The sequence below is a fragment of the Amblyomma maculatum genome, chromosome 6 (genome assembly GCF_055883805.1).
Source record: "Amblyomma maculatum isolate TAMU_Amacu chromosome 6, ASM5588380v1, whole genome shotgun sequence".
NCBI classification, from domain to species: domain Eukaryota; kingdom Metazoa; phylum Arthropoda; class Arachnida; order Ixodida; family Ixodidae; genus Amblyomma; species Amblyomma maculatum.
This window is the reverse complement of record NC_139349.1, coordinates 154,558,292-154,579,482: the sequence shown is the minus strand read 5'-3', so window position 1 is coordinate 154,579,482 and position 21,191 is coordinate 154,558,292.

The window sequence follows — 21,191 nt, the reverse complement described above, 5'->3', positions numbered from 1 at the left end:
AAAAAAAACTGCGATTGAAAACCTCCGCCCAGTTTCATCATGTCTAGGAAAGACCATGGAACGGATGGTGCTCAATCGGCTCGAGGCTCATCTTGAATCCACAGATTTCTTTCCCCCCCAACAAATTGGCTTCCGAAAAGGTGTGTCTACTCAGAACCTCTTTTTTCTCCTCATGCACGAATTTGACCCTCCGCCCTCTTACCAGATCCAAGCCATAGTGGCCCTTGATGTGCGTAAGGCTTTTGATAACCTTGCCCACGATCCTCTAATTAACATCCTTGCTTCTACTGACTGTGGTCTGAAGATGTACGGCTACCTCACGGCATTTCTCCGTGACCGCACGGCCCAGTTCCGTCTCCTCGATTTCATATCTGATCCTTTCTCCCTCACATGTGGTACTCCTAAGCAGAGGTGGGCATTTGACCTCAAAAAGTGCAACCTCACCTCAACCTCAATAAAAATTTCCTGACCTCACTCAACCTCAACCTCACGCTTTGAGGTTGAGGTTTGACCAGGTGACCTCACCTCAATTTTTCTGATGCCACCACCGACCTCACTCAACCTCACCTCAAACTCAAACTGTGAGTTTGAGGTAGGTCGCTCGACCTCAAAAAAATAAATAAATAAAAGGTTTTTGACTTGAGAACACTAACTATGAAACGTCATGGCTCAAGTCCTGTGCGGGGACACGCCAGAATGACGACATAAATTTTAAACACCATTGAATATGATGAGGCTTACTTGTAAAGCAAAAAAATTTAAATGAACATTTGCCAGCGGGGCTACTGATTCATAGCAGGCTTACCTAATAACGGCAGTATAATTGGTCAGTTTCAACTCTTCAAATTTTATTTTTATTTGTTTTGATATGGTGACTTTTGACCTAATTCCCACTGTAATGCTTATGTGTCCTTGGTGCTGTTGGATGCGAACTCCCGAAGGTCTGCAGTGAAACGTCGCACATATCTGTGACCGTCAAATAGTGTTTCCTCATGACAAGCAAGTCATAATTTCTCGAAGACATTTTCCTGCGATTTGAAATTGAATCGGATGACAAAATCACAAACAATCTAATGTTTCTTCAGTGTAACGTCTCTGTTACAAAAAAAAATGTAGATCAACCACTTGCGTATATATGGAAGTTGTAGTACTATAACATTCTTTTATCAAACTGACTTCTGACGTGGGACTTATCACAAGAGGCGGACAGAACAAAATGTTGTCATATGCAGAGACGCTTAGTTACGAAAAGGTAAAGTGTGCTTGACTTTTGACATTGCGCTACTTTCGATAATCCTGACGAGTGGGTTGTGCTGTATAGAACAAACGCCGTGACAAATTATTGGAAAGATTACCCTCCCTTCTACTTATAATAACTAACGGTGAATTTGCAGCGCCAAAACATTCCTTTTATCATTGATGTAAGTTAAAGAAATAATACGTTGGATTAGGGATAATTCGCACATTACCTTGAGATGCCGAGAGAATCTCAAAAGCTGGTTTCCTTGTCCACACAGTTTCTTGTCGCAGTGAATGCATTCCAAGTTTACAGTGCTTTTCGTTTCTTTTGCGTGGCTATTCTAACGGAAATGGCCTTCGATGTTAGCTCAATTCGACAACTGCGCGCGCGCACATCATCGTCGGTATATTTAGATTTTTTCGCTATATCTGCCATAACCACACATGCCATAACCGCAACCATGTCATGCACCCTCGACGCCGAACGCAACAATGCGATAGACCTCGAAGAAGAAGGGCAGACCTCAGCTGGAAAGGGCGGAAATTTCCGTCATAAATTATAGCAAGTCGCCGACCACGGCATGGATGCGTGTCTTCGCTTGAAAAAGACGGCCACGGTAAATGGCGAAGAACACAGCATGTCGTTTAGATGCTGCCTTTTTCTTTTTGCTGATTTTGGGCGGCTCACCGACGCCGTTTGGGGGCGACTTCCAAGCAGACGTTCCAGGAACGATTGGTGTCGATGAGAACGTGGGGCTAAGACACCAGCTTCTAGTCGCGACGAGAGAACCACGCCCACTGGGAGAAGGAAGCGCGAACACTTAACCCATGCTACGGGAGTTGTTTCGGTTTTCTTCGACTGCACAATATTCGTCAAGAAAGGAAGACTAGCGGGTGGTGAGCAGGGTGGCAACGCGTCTACAGGGAGGAAGAGCTGAGTTTGAACACTGACTAGCGTTTCCCTCCTGCGAAACGATGAGATGCCTGTATGGTCGACAAGCGACAGAAGTCCGCGCAGCTGCCGCGGCGTTCCGAGAAGCGAGAAGGGCCTGTCTTTATATTTATTTAGACCAACAGGAATACGCCAGTCGGAGGTATAGCGCACAACCAAAAGCTAAAGAAGCAAAAAAAAAAAAAGAAAAGGATGTTGCGAGAGAAAGAATCTGAGAATTGTCTTTTCTGATTTTTTTTTTGTTGTTTTTTTCTTAGGAGGAGGGGGGGGGGGAAGGGTGACGACTGGCCGTACCGCAGAAAAGCGGCCGGTTGTGAGTAAACGCGGGTGCACAAACGCGAGAGGGGGCACTGGTAAGTGACCACACAAAACGAAAACAAGAATTGAGGAAAAATAGGGGTGGTGCAAGTGTACTGAAAAACTAAAGAGGAGAGGAGACGCAGATCTTCACTCGCGCATTCACACGCTCTAGCACCGCGCACACAACTCGCTCTCTCGCCCACACTGCCACTGCCCTTGTAACTCTCGGCCCCGTTGAAAGAAATGCACTTAAAAATACCTAAAACTCACAAACTCCCAGAGGCGCGCGTATGTGCAGTGGCTTACTTTCCAAGAAATGCCGAGGGGTTCCCGGGTCCGCGCTTTGTCCGCTAATTGAGATCGGACACCGGCTGCGGAGCCGAAGGAGCAGAAGCCAGCTTACGAACAAAAGGCGCGCCCGCCACTCTGGCTGCAAGCTGTAAAACGGAGGGGAGGCCCTCGATAAACAAACATGTAAATGAAAAAGGCGCAAGCTCACGTAGGGTATGAGAATGACTGCAAGCAGTCGTCAGTCACCTGTCTGTTCTTCAATGATTCTTCGAGAAGGGCACATTAAATTTATACTTTTATGTAAGGGTTAATTTAATGTCTAGTGACTAATAATAATAATAATAATAATAATAATAATAATAATAAAAGAGTGGATTGCACTGATACAACTATGATCTACCGTCTTACTGCTTTCTTTCGTTTTAACTCGTACCATATACAATAGCAAAAGCAGATTTTATTTACTAAAATACAGTCTTCGTGGGGTGACTTCTCGTCAAGCCATTTATCTCTCGTCTCTTCTGCATCCTTGTTCTTTCCATATGCCTCTCTGAAACCTCCTCTCTCGTGCCATCCTCCCCAAGCAATTCCTTGGTTGCTGGACCTTGCGCTTCCCTCTTTTCTACTATTCTAGGTTTTTTTTCCGAGAAGTCGACATACCCACGTAGGTCTGGAAATCCTTCGAGTTTGCGCAGACTTTCTTCACTTCCCAAACTCACTCGGATTGGTGGCGGGATCTTGTTTCACCTTCTTTCGAGTCTGCAGCCGTCGTCCAACCCCACTCGTTTGCCGCGCTGCGCTTTACGCCCCCCCCCCCCTCTCTTTTTTTCGTGTCGAACGCAAACGCACAGACGCAAACGGTTCGTTACGTGCGCGTTGGTAGCCAAAAGAGTGTACACGACAGGCATTATTAAAGGTGTTTTTCCGGCTATTTTATCGCTGTGGGAAACAATATTTCAACCTCACAAGCCGACCTCACTAAGTTACGACCTCACTCAACCTCAAACTCACGCATGAGGTTGAGGTCTCATTTGCTGACCTCACTCAAAAATATTTCAGATGTTGACGACCTCACCTCAACCTCACCTCACTCCGTGAGGTTGAGGTCATTTTGAGGTTGAGGTTGACCTCATGAGGTCGAAACCTCATGAGGTTGCCCACCTCTGCTCCTAAGGGCGCTATTCTGTCACCCACCCTTTTTACCCTTATCTCCCCTATCTCGCATTCTAGCGTCTATCCCAAGCCTAAAACATACATTTTATGCAGATAACCTTACTCTTTGGTGCACTTCTGTGTCTCCTGGAGCAGTAGAGGAGACCCTACAGCAAGGTATCGATGCAGTCGTTAGTTATCGTGATAACGTAGGGCTATTTCCAGCACCTGGAAAATCCGAATTGCTGCTGATTGCAAAAACTCGCTATCAACGCCAACATAGTCAGCTAATCAAACTCACAATGGCAGGTCACCTCATTCCTCGTGTATCGTCCTACCGGATCCTTGGACTTCATATCCATGAGTAAACTAATCAGGCCAATGTATCTACAGCCGTTAAAGTTTGCAATCAGCTTACGCATCTAGTTCGCTGCATAGTCAATAAGCACGCCGGACTCCGTGAGGGTCAAGTCAGGCAGCTTGTCCACGCATTAGCACTTAGCAAAATTTTATATACCATTCCTTATCTTACTTTAACCTGTCGCCAAAGACGTAAGATTGAGGTTGCGCTTCATACATTGTACAAGGCTGCACTTAACGTCCCTATACATGCATACGCCCACGGAGCGCCTATACTCTACGGGGCTGTTCTTGCCCTGGGAGACCTCATACAACAACATCGAGACCGGACAACGGCACGTCTTTCTAGCACCAAACAAGGACATTGGATACTACAGCAGGTTGCACTCAAACCTATCAACCTCCCTATAATTACCCCTCCTTCTTCGCTCCCGGATAACCTCAAAATAACCTCCATTCCAAAAAACGTGGCACCCGATACTAACCGAGACAGACGTTCCGCTCGCGTTGCCAATCATGTTCATCCTACACATTCCACGATCGTCTACACAGATGCATCGCGAACTAACGTCGGAGCGGCTGCTTACCCAATTGAGAGCTGTAGCGATGTAGTGACGCATACCCTTAGTCCTTACATAGATCCTCCTCCTGCAGCAACTCTCGAGACCCTGCCAATAGTCGCCAGTATTCAAGACCTCGTACAAGCACCCCCTAACCCTTCAGGATATGTCATATACACTGTTTAATACAGGCTATACGCGCCATTCATAGAGTCGCATTCCTGAAGAACTGCAGAATGATCTCCACAGAGCTCTTATCAAACTACGTCCCAACACTGTCATATTGAGGTGAATTCCTGGTCACGCTAGAATCCCAAGCAATGAGGTAGCGTATCGCCTTGCCCGCGAACCTCAACTCCGGGCGCCTGGGATTCCCTGGCCTTATCCACTCACGCGGGACACTACTTTTCACAACAAAAAAGAAATCAGCATTCACTATGACAACATTAGAGAAACTCTTCGTACATTTCCTCTTCCTGATAAATCTCTCACGACCACGCAAATACGCATACAACTAAATACACTGCTTACTCCTTCCAGATCGTTTCCATACTGAATCAGACATCCCCCCGCATGCCCAAATTCTTCCGAATACTATGCAGATTTAGAACATTGCTTGTTTTCATGCCCTGTCGCAATTCAATCACCCACTTTCCACACCCTCCTCCCCCAATATGTGGCGGGCTTGGTTAGCATCTGACCAGCTGAATGATCAGTTGGCCTTAGTGACCCTGGCCCAGGACATTCTTGACGCTTAGTAATGCATTGAATAAAGTTGTTTCCTCCTCCTCCTCCTCAGACGCTATGCAACAAGGCTACTTTTTGGTCTCGGCGTAGCGAGTGATTGATTATCCAGCGGTTCTCACTGATTAAAAAGGGAAAGGGCCGAGAAGGTACATGCCGACTTGATCAAAAAGTGTACCTGGTGGTGCAATGAGTTTGAAGAGGCCGGCAGGCTTGAATGGACGGGACCTTCCGACGCTGACATTGCCGACAGCTCTGGACATAGCGCTTAACAACAGTGTTAAGGTCGCGCCAGTAGAACGTCTGCCGTATTCGTGCAAACGTGGGAGAGTCTCCCAAGTGGCCAGAAGAGGGTTCATCGTGGCATGCAGAAAGGATTTCTTCTCGCAGAGCTCTGGGTACGACGAGGAGATAAGCTCTCTAGTTGGATCTAGAGTTACTATGTATGCATTGCCAGAGTTCCGCGTTCCTTTTCTTGGTTTGGTTTGCCAAACCTTTTCTTTCGCCGCTAAACAATCATGTAGTGCCGTGAAGCCAACCCTACGGGCATCCCGGCTGCATTGCATCATCCGACGGGAGTATGGCGTGCCTCACGGTGTGCAGGCTGTCGGGACGATTACTATTTTGATTAGGATAGCCAAAGTAATTCCTTCTCGGCTGATTGCCAGTCTGGCTGATTGGCTCCTGGAAGGAAGACGCACGGCTTCACTGCACAACTTGGTTGCTTGTACGGTACCTTCGCGCAACTCTGGCAAAGCCTGTATAATAATTTATGGCTTTTCTCACAGCTTTCACTGCTTGTTAATATTAACAATACAAAAACCTTACCTCACCAGCAGTAATGATAGATTTCAGTTTTTGAAGGCACGAGATGACGCCAAACTGAAAGCAATCAGAACCCGTTGATTGAACTTGACGTCAACTGGGACCCGCTTACTTCCAGCTGGTACGCGTCAGGAACCTGTTAACACCAGTTGAGTACCAGCTGGCACCAGCTAAAACCAACTGAAACAGGTTCGACCCAGCAGAAATATTCGGATTTTTTTCACCTTATTGGGCGGCTACAAATTTTTTATTTTGACAGGCGAAATATGAAGTGGCTTTGGGGTTAAGCAGGCTGTGAGGCAAACAAGGTTTGAAACATTTGGCATTACACAACATAAACTAAATTTATTCATGGATAATCAGGAAGATTATGATTTGACTATTTTTGAGACCGAACCTCCAAATTCACTCTTCACGGAATTCAAGGAGGGCCCAGTTCATCTGAACCCTTTGAGCCCTGGATAATTCGGCCCTGGATGTGACCACGGCACCCATAACAAAGGGTGGTCATTTAAAAATTGCCTATCTCGGTTAGTGAGACGCCAGTCTGTGCAGCATGCTTCTTGAATAGGGGGAAATAATTGCCAGAACCTATCCCCTCTTTATGTCCCAGATGTTTGAAAGCGGAAGTCATAAACAGCATATTTACTAGGGCCATTTTATTTACTTTCAAAAGCTACACTTGTCTTTCAAAAAACCTATTGGAGATATTGGAGTTTTTCTACACTACTGTAGCTGATGTAGGTTAAAAATGACCCTATTAGCAACATACAGCAGCAGCTGGCAAATTCAACTAAAGTTTTCATTTTATGGGTATTTCCAAACTGCTAAATTTGGGGGAGCAGAGTTGCATTCTTTGTCCAGATTATAGGCACCCACTTTTTGCGAGCTGCTTGTAATTTGCGAAAAATGAACATTCCCAAAAACTATGTTGTTTACAATATTTGTTTTCGGGAATCTAAATGCAAGGACAATAACCATATTACTTTAGTTGCATGTTTTTTTCTGCAGTGATGCACAGGGCTAAGTATACATTGACCGCCGTGTAATATTAGCCTACGACTGCTAAATAATTTACAATTAAAATTCTTCTGCTGTCTTGTTTCGGTTGCGTTAACTGAATGGTCAACTGAATAGTGGCTGGAATAATGGTGGTTCAAGGTAGCTTAAGGTCAGTTATATAAGAGCACAACACAACGGGACAAAGAGGAGAGGGGACAACACGGCGCTGAACTTACAACTGAGTTATTCAAAGAAAGGAAGTCAATATTACATACACGTGGTGGAAGCACATGCGCATAGTCAACTTTGATGTTGTGGTAAAACAACTCGTATGTATATATTGACTTCCTTTCTTTGAATAAATCAGTTGTACATTAAGCGCCGTGTTGTCCCTTCTCTTCGTCCCTCTGTGTTGCGCTCATATATTGTTACGCTTAAATAAGAAACGGGGTGTTTATTTGCAATGCTATGCCGCGGGACAAGGTGAAGCCTACTAGCCCCAGACACCAAAGCTTCTTCCTCTTCTTCTGCGGCACCACCACAACCCTTCCTCGTCGTCAGTAGCGTGACATTGCCCCCCTACTCAGCCTAAGCCCTACGGGCGTGTTCGTGAGTCGTGCGAGGCTGATACGGCTTCAAGCGGGCAACATGACATACCTCGGTTCTGGCAGACCGACGACCAGATGCTGTCAGGCGGGCCATTGCATAAGTTAAATCGATGCGTTTGACAACCACATATGGGCCGTCATAGTGAGGCAAGAGTTTTTTATGTAGGCCACGGTGCCGAATTGGCCGCTACAGCAAGACTAAATCGCCTATAGAGTACGTGACCCGCCGGTGACTGGCATCGTATCGTACTTTAAAACGTTCTTGTGAAGCACCAGACCGTAATCGGGCGATTCTCCGAGCTTCTTCGGCGAGACAGGGGGTCTCAGCCAGGCAGCAGTCTTCACGGCTTGAGAAGGGCATGGATAGTATCCAGGGGTAGCGTGGTGGTCTGGCATACAGCAGGAAGAATGGACTGTACCCAGTCGTCTCATGCGTGGCGGTATTAAACGCATACGTGATGAAGGGTAGTATGGTGTCCCAGTTCTTATGCCCTGCATCCACATACAGGGCTAGCATGTTGATAAGCGTTCTATTGACGCGCTCAGTCAAGCCATTTGTCTGGGGATGGTATGGCGTCGAGTGTCGGGAAGTTACGGCGCATAAGCGCGTTAGCTCTTCAACAACATCAGCAGTGAATTGTCGGTCCCGATCAGTGATAACAATTCGTGGCAGCCCGTGTCGTAAGATGACTGAGTGCAGCAAGAAAAGCGACACCTGGTGCGCCGTAGCAGATGGAATAGCGGCGGTTTCACAGTAACGTGTGAGATAGTCCATGCAGATTACAATCCGGCGATTTCCATCCACGGACTTCGGAAAATGACCCACGAGGTCAATACCTACTTGATCAAACGAAGCTGTCGGGGTCTTCACAGGGTGCAGCAAGCCAGATGGAGTTGCAGTTGGACGTTTGTGGCGTTGACATTGCTTGCAACTGGCAACGTATTCTTCAATCGTTGAGCGCATTCTGGGCCAGTAAAACCTTTCTTGAGCACGGTGGAGTGTTCGAACTGATCCCAAATGCCCTCAAGTTGGATCATTATGCATGACACGCAATACGTCCGAGCAAAGCGTCTTGGGAACTACGAGTAGGTATCGCTGGCCGACAGGCGAATAACTCTTTTCCCATAGGAGGCCATCACCCACACAAAAACGGCTTGTAGCTGAGCTGGCTTGGGCGGCGGCAAAGAGAGGCTGCAGACTGCTATCACTTTGCTGTTCCGTTTTGAAAACATACGTGTCGGGGAACGCTGGCTCGAGGGTCGATACACAATTGTCGAAATCGTCGCTGTCAGGTCCGGTCGTTGCCATTGGCATCCTAGAAAGACAATCTGCATCTGCATGACGCCTCCCGCTTTTGTACACCACGTCAAAGTCATATTCCTGTAACCGGAGGGCCCAGCGTGCGAGGCGACCACATGGGTCTTGAAGGTTCCGCAGCCAGTGAATGATTGTCAATTACGATAGTAAACGACTGTCCGTACAAATATGAACGAAAACGCTGCACAGCGAAAACTACAGCCAGGAATTCCTGTTCGGTGACTGTGTACTGTCGCTCCGGCTTGCTCAGGGTACGACGTGCGTACGCGATAACATGCTCTCGTTCATTGTGCCGTTGGACAAGGACTGCCCCGAGACCGATTCCACTAGCGTCCGTGTGAACCTCTGTCACTGCAGCAGGATCGAAGTGACGTAAAATGGGTTTCGATATTAAAATAAACTTCAGTTGACGGAATGACGCGTCGCAGTCTGGTGTCCAGTCAAAAGTAGAGTTTTTGTGAAGAAGGCCCGTCAATGGGTAAGCAACGTCAGCAAAGCGATGTATAAAGCGTCTAAAATACGAACACAACCCTAGAAAAATGCGCAACTCCTTCACTGTCTGTGGGGGTTTAAAAGACTCAAGAGCGGCAGTTTTCTGGGGATCCGGCATTACACCATGGCGCTATCCAAAGCGGCACTTTTTTGAGTTTAGAAATAGGGCGGCGTTGTGCAGACAATTCAAGACGCGTACTAAACGGTCATTGTGTTCTTGGAAGGACTTCCCAAATATGACGACATCGTCCAGATAGCGAAGACAAATTTTCCATTTTAAGCCACGCAAAACTGTGTCCATAAGGCGTTGAAATGTGAAAGGCGCATTGCACAGCCCGAATGGCATAACATTAAATTCATAAAGGCCATCTGGTGTTACGAAGGCTGTTTTTTTTTTTTCTTTTTATCCGCAGGGTCCATTGGAATTTGCCAGCAGCCAGATCTGAGATCAAGACAAGAAAAATAGGACGCACCAAAGAGGCAGTCGAGGGCATCGTCTATGCGAGGAAGAGGATAGACGTCCTTTTTCGTAACAGAATTTAGACGCCGAATATCGACGCAAAATCACCACGAACCGTCTTTCTTGCGTACAAAAATAACAGGGGCAGCCCAGGGGCTAGATGACTCCTGTATCACCTTATTCCGTAGCATGTCCTCCACTTGCTCATGAATGACTTTGCGCTCAGACGGGGACACGCGATATGGCTTTTGACGGATGGGACGAGCCGAACCAGTGTCGATGGTATGATAGGTCTGATTTGCAGGGCGAGAGGTTGGTCCATCTGTTTGAGAAAATTCAAACATAAGCGAAAAGGGTAGAAGAATATCCACAAGAGTACGGCGTTGAGGTGCGCTGAGATCGGCGCTGATCATGCGGAAGGCCGAAGTTTCATCAGCAGCCAGAGGTATACGGTGGCACTCGTAGCATCTGTGACCAAAGTAACGACGCGGGGCGCATCGGGTCCACAGAAGGCAAGCTTCAATCCTCAGGCATGCTGAGTGAACTGGGTGCACCACGGCCTGAAATGAAACCTGGTCAAGAAGTGGAGCGGACACGGGGACGAACATGGCAGACAAAGGTGGAACTACTGTGTCTTCGGTAATACTAAAAACTCTTTCTTCGTTACGGCACTTTCAAAAAGAGTCGGCAGATGCGAGCCGTCAAAATGAATCTCTTGACTTTGGCAGTCCACGGTAGCGCCACAAAACTTCAAGAAGTTCATTAATAAAATGATTTCATGCGTAGCTTGGGGTAAGACAACGAATTCGGTTTGAAAATTTGAACCACCCACAGACACTTGCGCACTACACGCACCCAGTGGCCGCAACGCCTCTCCACTAACACCACAAAACGTTGAAGCCCGGTCATATTCAAACATCACTTTGCGTCCCAACAAGCGCCTAAACTGATTACTCATCACAGACACAGTCGCACCCGTATCCACCAAAGCTAATGTACACACACCATCAATGAACACACGAATTTTGTTTTTGAGCCTTATAGTTGGTGGGATGTTGGCACACAGCACATTTCTAGCGGCCTCACCCCCATAGGTCGCGCTGATTAGTTTTCCTGCCGAGGCGACATGGAGCGCCGGCGCGGTGATGGAGAACGACGCACACGGAAGGCGGATGGAGGAGTAACACTTCTATCAGATGCAGGTGAATGGTCGCGGAGATTCTCGTTATGGATGTTGCGGTAATACCCCCACTGAGTATTTGATTGCTGAAAGATGGAGCTGTATTGCCGATTGTTGGACACTGTTGGAGGCGCCGGGCGGTTATAGCGAGGCAGGAACCTACTGCGGCAGTACCTGGCGATGTGACCTTCGACGCCGCAGCGGTAGCATATCGGTGGGGAAGGTAGAAAATGCTGTTGTAGTTAAGAGCCAGGAACAGCTGGGCGCGTCGTAGGTCTAGTTGAATGCTCATACTGCTCAAGAATGCTGGTAGATCGAATTGAAGCTCTAGGTGCACTTGAGGCGACGTCATACTTTGGGGCGTCAAGCATCGACGCATTCCGGTTGGCGAAATGCATAGGCGGATAGTCAACAGAAGCTGCAACTTCAGTAGCTTGTGCGAAAGGCTGCACTGCAATCGCTTGTGGTGGTGATGCCGGCCGTCTAGATTCCCTCTGGAGAGAGACCTCAGCCGGTTCTAGCAGGGGAAGTGGGTTGAGCCGTAGAAGTTCTTCCCGCACAATTTGCCGGATAGTCGACGGAAGATCTAGTTGGGCATGGTCATCAAGGCTGGCCACGGTAGGCACGTTGGCCAGCCGCCCAAATTTCGGCGCAATACGACGCGTTTTGAGAGCTTGAAAAGCGCGGATGTGTTTAATAACATCGGAGACAGTTTCAAGATTGTCTTTGGCGATTAAAAAGTTGTACACGTCTGCCGAGATGCCCTTCAAACTGTGGCCGACTCTGTCTTCCTCGGGCATGTTGGAATTGACACATTTGCACAATCTGAGGATGTCTTCTGTATAAGTGGTACAAGTTTCATCGGGCAATTGAGCTCTTTGAGTAAGGGTCTGCTCAGCTCGCTTTTTGCTCGGTACAGAGTCCCCAAAACGCTGTTTTTTCTCGGTGAAAAACAGTCGAAGCTCCAGTTGGTCTTGCTGCGCTGTAGGTAGGGATCGAACGAAGCACCTTCCACCAAGTTTTTACGGCTAAATAAGGGATCTGCTTATCTGCTTTCTACGTTTTACGCAGCCGCCTCCGGCCAGGTTTACGACGAATTGATCATCGGCGCCGACGACCAGTGCATCGCCCATCCAGCCGGGATACTGCCGTACTTCACACATGCGACTACGAGCCCCTCGGATATGCCGCAAGCCGCGCCTGCGCGACTCGTGAAAGGACACTGACACCACGTGACATGGCCCATATATAAAGCCACACCGGCCTGGACGGATCATCACTCCGGAGCAGACCAGGCAGCCTGCAGGATAGCACAGCGACTTATCTGCTTTCTACGTTTTACGCAGGTATGTTGTCTCCCTAGCGATTGAATTTTTAGCTCCTGGTCTGCTCCAAGTGGGGGTGTTTTAAGTGTGTTTGATTTTTGTGCTGGTTTTTAGTGTTACTAGTCATTAGTGTTTACTTTGCTAACAAAATGAGCGACAAGCCACCTACGACTATAAAAGAGTTGGCCAAGGCATTCGCAGACTTCGAAGCTCGTTTCGACGGCAAAGAAGAAAGGTTGAAAGAGGCCTTGAAAGAAATAATCGAGACAGAACTGGAAAGTGTGAAACAGTCGGTGCAGTTCATGAACGAAAAGTTTGAAGAATTCAGGACTGAGATGATTACGCTGAAAACAGAACTTGCTTCTGTAAAGGATGAAAATCACGAGCTCAAACAGGAAAATAACCGTCTTGGTAAAGAATTGAAGGAGTTAAGGAGCGAGGTTATTGACCTCCAACAATACAGTCGAAAGAAAAACTTGGAGGTAAAGGGCATTCCCTTAGAACAGGAGGAAGACCTCTTTCAGACCATGGAAACCATTTGCACTTCATTGAAATCAGATATTCAAGAAACAGACATAGAAGTTATACATCGCGTCCCAACGAAAGACAAAAGCAAGTCAAATATCATTGTGAAGTTTACTTCCCAGAAAGTCCGGGACAGTGTCCTGAGAGCGGCTAAGAAATGCCGGCTAAATACGTCTGTGTTAGGTTTTGATGATCCCGACCCCATCTTCATTAATGAACACCTTTGTCCGGCGAATAAACTGCTCCTCGGAAAAGCTCTTGCAGCAAAACGAGAAAAAAAATGGAAGTATACTTGGGTATCCGACGGCAAAATCCTCATGCGAAAAGCAGACAAAACAAAGGTACTTCATGTGACATGCGTCGAAGATCTGAGCAGAGTTGTCTAAACAGATGGCATACAATATTTCCCAGATAGAGCAAGCCAGGCTTGCGCACGATGACTTATCTATCTTAAATTGCAACGTACGAAGCATTCGCAAAAATTCTGACAATCTTTTAGCGTACCTGTCACAGTTTTCATTCACATATGACGTGATTGCTATCACAGAGACGTGGTTAAGAGAGGCCGAATCCGTTTTTATTCCAGGCTGCAAAATGCTGTCACTATCAAGGTCTGGCAGTTCACGTGGCGGTGGTGTAGCCCTTTTTGTCAAAACTGCATTACATTATTGTAGCTCCGATATTAAGAAATACAGCAACGAAGCAATTGAAGCTCTTTTCATTAAACTTCAGTGTGGCCCCGTAATTGGCGTGGTTTACCGTCCTCCGAATTCTAAAATACCACAATTCATTTCTGACATGGAAACTATTTTGATGTCATATGCGAGTGTAAAAAATCCCATTGTTATCTGTGGCGACTTCAACATTGACCTATTATCAGACAACTGCAGTGACTACGTTTTTCTTCTTCAATCATTCAATTTTAAAAATGTCATCAACTCTGCAACTCGGATAACCAGTCAAACTGCATCCCTCATCGACCATATGTTGTGTAACCTTGATATGAATTTTCGGGCAGGTGTGTGTGATGTTCTGATTGCTGATCATTGTCCGACATTTATGTTCTTGCCCCGATCCTATATGTCACCGTCTAGTCAAAATCATCCAAAGCGATCTTTCCGTATTGATTACACGCGAGTTAGAAATATACTTAAGAGCATTACTTTCAGTACTATATGTAATGATGACGACGTAAATATTGAATTTGAAAATTTTCTCTCGTACATCAAAAATGCAATCTGCCAATCAACACGGGAGTGTGTCAAACGCAACTACAAAGATCCTGTATGCCCATGGATAACTCGGGATATACTTGACGTCCTGAAGAGAAAGGATTCATGGTACAATAAATGGAAGAAAAACAAAGTAAATGACTATTACCGAACGCAGTTTAAATATTACAGGAATAAGTCAGTAGCCATGATCAGAAAATCGAGAAAACTGTATTATACCAAACTGGTTAGTCAAAACAAAGGGGACACGAAACAACTATAGAAGATAGTTAGAAATGTAACTGGTATAGATAAACACAAAGAGGTCACCCCCAATAGCATTTCTCTTCAAGTTGCTAATGATTTCAACGAATACTTCACTAACATTAGTAATAGCCTTTCTAGCCAATCCCCACTATCGCTATCTAGTTCATCTGTACCAACAACTGTATGCGAACATTTTCATTTTCGCGCTATTACCACTGAAGACATAAAAGCTGTTGTAAGTAAGATGGCAGTAAACAAAGCAACCGGTCTTGACGGCATTCAATCAAGGGTAGTCAAAGATAACATAGATATCCTCTGCCCTTACCTTTGCCACTTGTTCAATCGTTCCCTAGAAAATAATCGCTATCCTGATACACTGAAAGTTGCTAAAATAGTTCCAATATATAAAGCAGGAGATCGTAACCAGCCAGGTAGTTACAGGCCGATATCTGTACTAAGTGTGATTAATACACTTTTCGAAAAACTAATTGCAAAACAAGTAAAAACATTTCTTGACAACAATAATATCATTACACCTCAGCAACATGGATTTGTCGAAAATAGGTCAACTTCCACAGCAGTGTTAACTTTATCACAAGCTATTAATTCTGCCCTGCATGAGAACAAAATAGCTGTTGTTGTTTTTTTTAGATATTCAAAAGGCATTTGATACGGTATGTCATCCTATATTGTTGCAGAAATTGGAAAGTTACGGTTTTCTCGATAACTCGTCCAAATTTTTTCACAGCTATCTATCTAACCGTAAGCAAAGAGTACTTATTAATAATTTTATATCAGATGTCAACGATGTAACCTGTGGTGTGCCACAGGGTTCTGTTTTGGGTCCCATGTTGTTCTCACTTTATCTCAACGATCTCCCGCAAGTGCTCCGCTTTTCTCAAGTACTACTGTACGCAGACGACACCGCTCTTGTGGTTACTGGGGAATCTCTTCAGGCAATTCAGACGATCATAATGAATGAGCTGACAATGCTGTCTTCCTGGTTCCTCAACAATCGCTTAACGCTGAACATTGCCAAAACTAAGTATATAATCTTTCACTCTAGACACAAGACTATTAACAATACATTTACACTTACTCTAGGTAACTCGTTAATAGAACCAGTTTCTTCTTTTAAATATTTAGGGGTTATATTTGATTGCCATTTACACTGGAAAGAACAAATTAACAACGTATGCAAAAAATTAGCATTTGGGTGCCATACGCTCATTAAGGCGAGATACTATTTTCCTTACGATATACTACGTTCCCTCTACTTCTCGTTTTTCCATTCACATATCAGTTACTGCTGTGAATCTTGGGGTCAAACATATAAAACATATTTGTCGCCTTTACATCGTCTTCAAAAGCGGGCATTGAATGCAATAACAACTAGTAATTTTGATCAATCCAGCAGCAACATTTTTGATGCCAACAATATACTATCGTACCTAACCTTGCGTAACTACAAAGTTGCGCTTGTGATCAACAATATAATTAGCACTAACTCCCCGCTTCCATTAAGTCTATTTGTCCAGCCTTCGCGTAATACTAGGCAGGCATCTAACTGTAATTTTAACCTTCCCAAATGTAGAAATGTGTATGGTGAACGACTGATGGAGTTCAATGGTGTTAAAATATGGAATGAATTGCCGATCGAGGTAAAAGCCGCCAGAAATTTTAAATTGACATGTAAACTATATTACCAGTCTAATCAAATTCTGTCTGAATTTCTTTCTTAGTGAAATTCCCATATGTATCCTAGTTCTTGAAACATGCTTTACACTTGTATTTGTTGTTGCGTAGATGCAATAGCGTGTGCGCAATAATTTTTGTGAGTGTATGGTGTAGTTCGCTTGCACTTTATTGTACTTTGTAATCACATTCTTTCTAATTTTTCTTTTCTTCATTGTAGTACTATTATGCTTATCGATTTTATTTGGTACTCATAATTATGTGGGTATTTTATTTTACTTGCTGTTTGCTGTATTCTTGTCTATGTACGCAACTGTAGCAGTAATGTTGCGTTTATATCATTACTGTTCCTTTCAATCATTGATCCTCTATGGCTGAACCTGATAGTAATATTTGTATTTGGACCGGCCACTAGCCTACTGAGCTATCGGTCCAAACAGTGTTTGTACATTTTATTTGGTTTTGTCAATAAAGTTCCTTGAAAAAAAAAAAAAAAAAAAAAAAAGGGAGGTGTTTATTTACAGTGCTACGCAGCGGGACAAGGTGAAGCCTACTAGCCCCAGACACCAAAGCTTCTTCATCTTCTGCCGCACCAGCACAATCCTTCCTCGTCGTCAGTAGCGTGAAAATATTACTGTTCATCATGCGTTACCAACTCGCCCAGTCAGCCGTACTTCTATCTTTAAGCCACATATGGCACGCAGACAAAATAAAATAGGATCACCGAAATATTATATGTTATCATTTTGGATATTTAAGCAGGTTGGCTAAAGCATTTGATGAATGAAAAATATGCATTGCCAGTTATCATAGAGTTTCTTGACATGTCTCATGACCTGAACCCAGCTTTCACTTGAGCCTTAGTTTGCCCTTGAAAGCGACGAAACATCGAAACGAAATGTAATTACAAATTGTTTGTTGGTACCACATTAATGTAAGGAAGTTAGTCGTGGAAACAAATGCATAATGCATTGTTTCAAAGGAGAAAACATGCATGGAAAATGTTGGTGTCCATAACTGCTTAGGTAGCTGTTTCAATATCTGCTCAAACGAAGCCTTTACATATAGTGCATTGTGAAATCTTATAAAAATGTATAAATAAAACGGTTATTATGAAATCTCGCCTATCTAAAAGCTGGTAATATTCGATGTCAAAGTGTCTTCAACTCTGTTATTATCCGAACACATTTTGCAGTCACTATGGCAACCATTTAAAACAACTGCGCCGCTGCGCGGGTGTTCCGCCGCTTCGCCGCGCCGGTCTCTACCGCTAGGCCAACACATAACATCACGCCTCACCGCCGAACATGCGTCTTTACTACCAGATACATCGTTCCACAGGTGTCTCACAGCTGTGCGTGCACGGCTACGCATCTTGTCCTACTAAACGTCACGAGAAGGAGGAGAAAAGGAGGGCAGAAGGAAGGCATGTTAATAAAAGAAAAAAAAGTCATGAGGGTATGCTCTTTGCTAATGGGGTGCTCCATGAGTGAAGAAGTTGACGGTGAGCGCGTGTACTGCTCGCCGCATCTTCGCCGGCTACGAGAAGCTGCTTCGGATGACCCCGAAATTGTTGCAATGAACATCGATGAATTATGAGATTAAACTAGGGCGTTACATTCTGCGTACCCATTGCGGTGGAATAGAGCGCAACTCATTTAGAAGAGCTCCCATAGTATACGCGGACAATGCGCAAGCCCTAAGAAAGCGCGCGCCGCCGCCGCATGAGTCCAGCCGTGCCTCAGCATACCGGCAATGTGTGTACCTGTTCTTTTTTTTTTTAGCACCGCATTTCCTCTTCCTCTGTAGCTCTAAAGGTGGTCACTATGTATGCATAAAATGAATCTGAAATATAATATAGCCCTAAAGTAATTTTATACGACGTGCAAGTGCTGCAAAATAAGAGGATTTTAAGTGTGCACAATAAGAAGGGAGACTCGTGTTCAATTCCAGCCGCGGCGGCCATGTTTCGATGGAGGCAAAGTGCAACGCACCAATGTACTGTTACTGCGTGCTGAAGACCCCCATGTGGCCGAAATATCCGGAGCCCTCCACTACGGCGTGCATCGCAGCCCGAGTGGCTTTGGGATGCTAACCGCTGTATCCATTTAAATAAGAGCAAAACTAAGTATTTCAGAGACTGTAAATAAAGGAGACATTCTGCCCCCTTCTACCAGCTTTACCCGGCTCAGACTAGGCATATAAATAGTGGCGAACCGCTTTTAGAAATCACCTGCACACAGTTCCAGTGACTCTCATTTCACGAATAACGTAGAAGCTCACAAAAGGTTCGCAGTATCCTTAAAATGCAGGGAGTATCGGCCTCGGAAGAAGGAACAAGGACCTCTAACAAAACAGCACATGCTTTGCAAAAAGCCCATATAACAGGTTTTAGATAGATATATCATTACCGCATCAAAACGGCTAGATACACTTTCTTCAGATATGCATAACAATTAAAATGGCAATTTTCCTAGCATCACGGTATGTAACACGCACCCGCTCTTTGCACTCAGTAGCCCATCAGATCGCCTAAGTCCCATGGTCACATTTGTGTGCAATGTGCTGCTCTGTAAGCTGCCCTCATTTATGCTCCACTGCACGGGGGCAGCACTACTGCCATAGAGAAAGAGATTGGTAAAGAGCGGACACAGCGAGAACTGGCCTCAGGAAATGACGCTCGACTTGGTGGGCTACCGCCGATTGATGAATGGCGCCACCAGCGCGGACGAGCGCGTTGCGGCACCCGCTGCAGTGGCAGAAGTATGTTTCTCTATGGTGGCAGCCCGCCGGAGCAGAAGACAGAAAGTTGTCGACGGGGCTGGCTGTGCGCGTGCCCAGCCTGTGCGGTGCAGACCGCATATTTTTATCTCTCTTGGGCTGCTACGCGGAAGGACTGCGTTTTGGAACGACGGCAAGTTGAGCAGCGTTTTTTGCTGAACTAGGCTGCATTTCAAGCAGTTTAGGCTGACCGCACCGGTGGTGCCAATTAAATGTCGCAGCTCGTGAAGAGGCGCGTGCGCTCGCCTTGTGGCCAGCCGGCTGTTTAGGCGCAGTTCGTGACGCTCCGGCTGTTTCCAACCACAGCAAGGTGTAATATGTTGTATTCCTGCGAAACTGGCTTGCATTTCGAACAGTTTAGCTCAGCACGCTAGACAAAGTGGCATGTGAAGGCACCAAGGCACGCCATTGCGCCAACATGGCCACCATAATGGCGTGTTCGCCGGCCGGTGCGGCCAGACCTGACGCGGCTTGCTAAACGGCTAGTTTTGATTAGTGTCGCGTTTAGCAGGGCTACGGTAAGGTGAGAAAAGTTTCATTCTTGTCAAACTGCGCAGCATTTCAGGCAGTTTAGCTCAGCACAGTGGTCTGCGCTTCACAAAGCCGCGTGTGAAGGGCAAGCCAACATGGCGTGCTCGCCGGCCGCGTTGGCCACACCTGACGCGGTTTTGCGTGGTGTCGTGGTGCATTTAACGGGACAACGCTAAAGTGAGAAATATTTTATTGCGCTGCAAACCTCATTGCTTCAGCTGTTCAGTGCTTTTGAGGAACATTGTTAGTTTAATGGCTGTTATTTCACTCATTGCAGAAATGAATTTTCAGACAGGTTCGATTAGCCTGCATTTTCTGACCTGTACGTTGCAAGAGTAGCTAATGTAACAATTTTACGAATGACAGCTTTCCTGTTCTGGACCATAACTGCTGCTCACCAAGCTTCAGTACGCATCCACATGCAGAGATGGTTGCGCGGTGCAGTGGCCTTACAGTTCATTGCAACCTTCTGAATCATGTTCATTCCTTTTCCAACAGCACTGCGTGAACCCATGGACTACAGCCGAAGCACGGCATATGCGACGAGTGAACGGTGTGGCCTACCCCCAAGCATCAGTACTCTTCTCTGCTCCGAACAATACGAGTTACTCTTGCAAAGGTAGCCGCGACTGTGATTGTGTAGTTTATGTATAATGCCTGTTTTCCTACATAGCATTTGCCATAATTCGGAAATCAAAGTCATGCTATTTTTGTCTCTACCTAAGTGTTGTTTCTCGTCTTGTGTATTTTTTTTTCCTGTACTGTGCACATCGCCTAACGTGTGCAAAGTTCTGTCAATGTCTCCGTCCACATATGTTGCATCGTTTATGTGTTTTATATGCAGCGAAATAAATGTTCATTTCGCAAAGCACTTGGCATCTTTCATGCAACACTGTTATGCAAAGGCTGTGGCGCAGCTGCGCTGATGGTCAGTTTAGAGCACTGGGAATCTATTTTTCATGTTGTTATGCATGCTGAAAATAAATACAAACACTAGCGGACCATGTAAAACCACAATAATGCGCCAAAAAGGCAGGGCACAGCTCATGCTAGCATTCAAATCGCGCGCCTTTCACCACACCGGAAGTAGTTGCCGCCGGCCGCTTGGTGCGCTACAGTCAAATGGGCCGCTGGGCCATACAGGAGTGTCCGCTCTTCACCAATCTTTCCCTATGCTACTGCTGCCAAGCATATGTGGAAGCACTTAACTAACAGACAGTGAGATGGTGCCTACAGAGATTGGCCTCCCCCTGCGCCACTGCTGTATCACTGGAAACAGAACTAACAAAAGAAAGATAAACACAATCTAAGATAAATTACAAGAGTAGTCTAAACCATGATTAAATAGGGCTACCCTGTTTAAACTGCTAGTT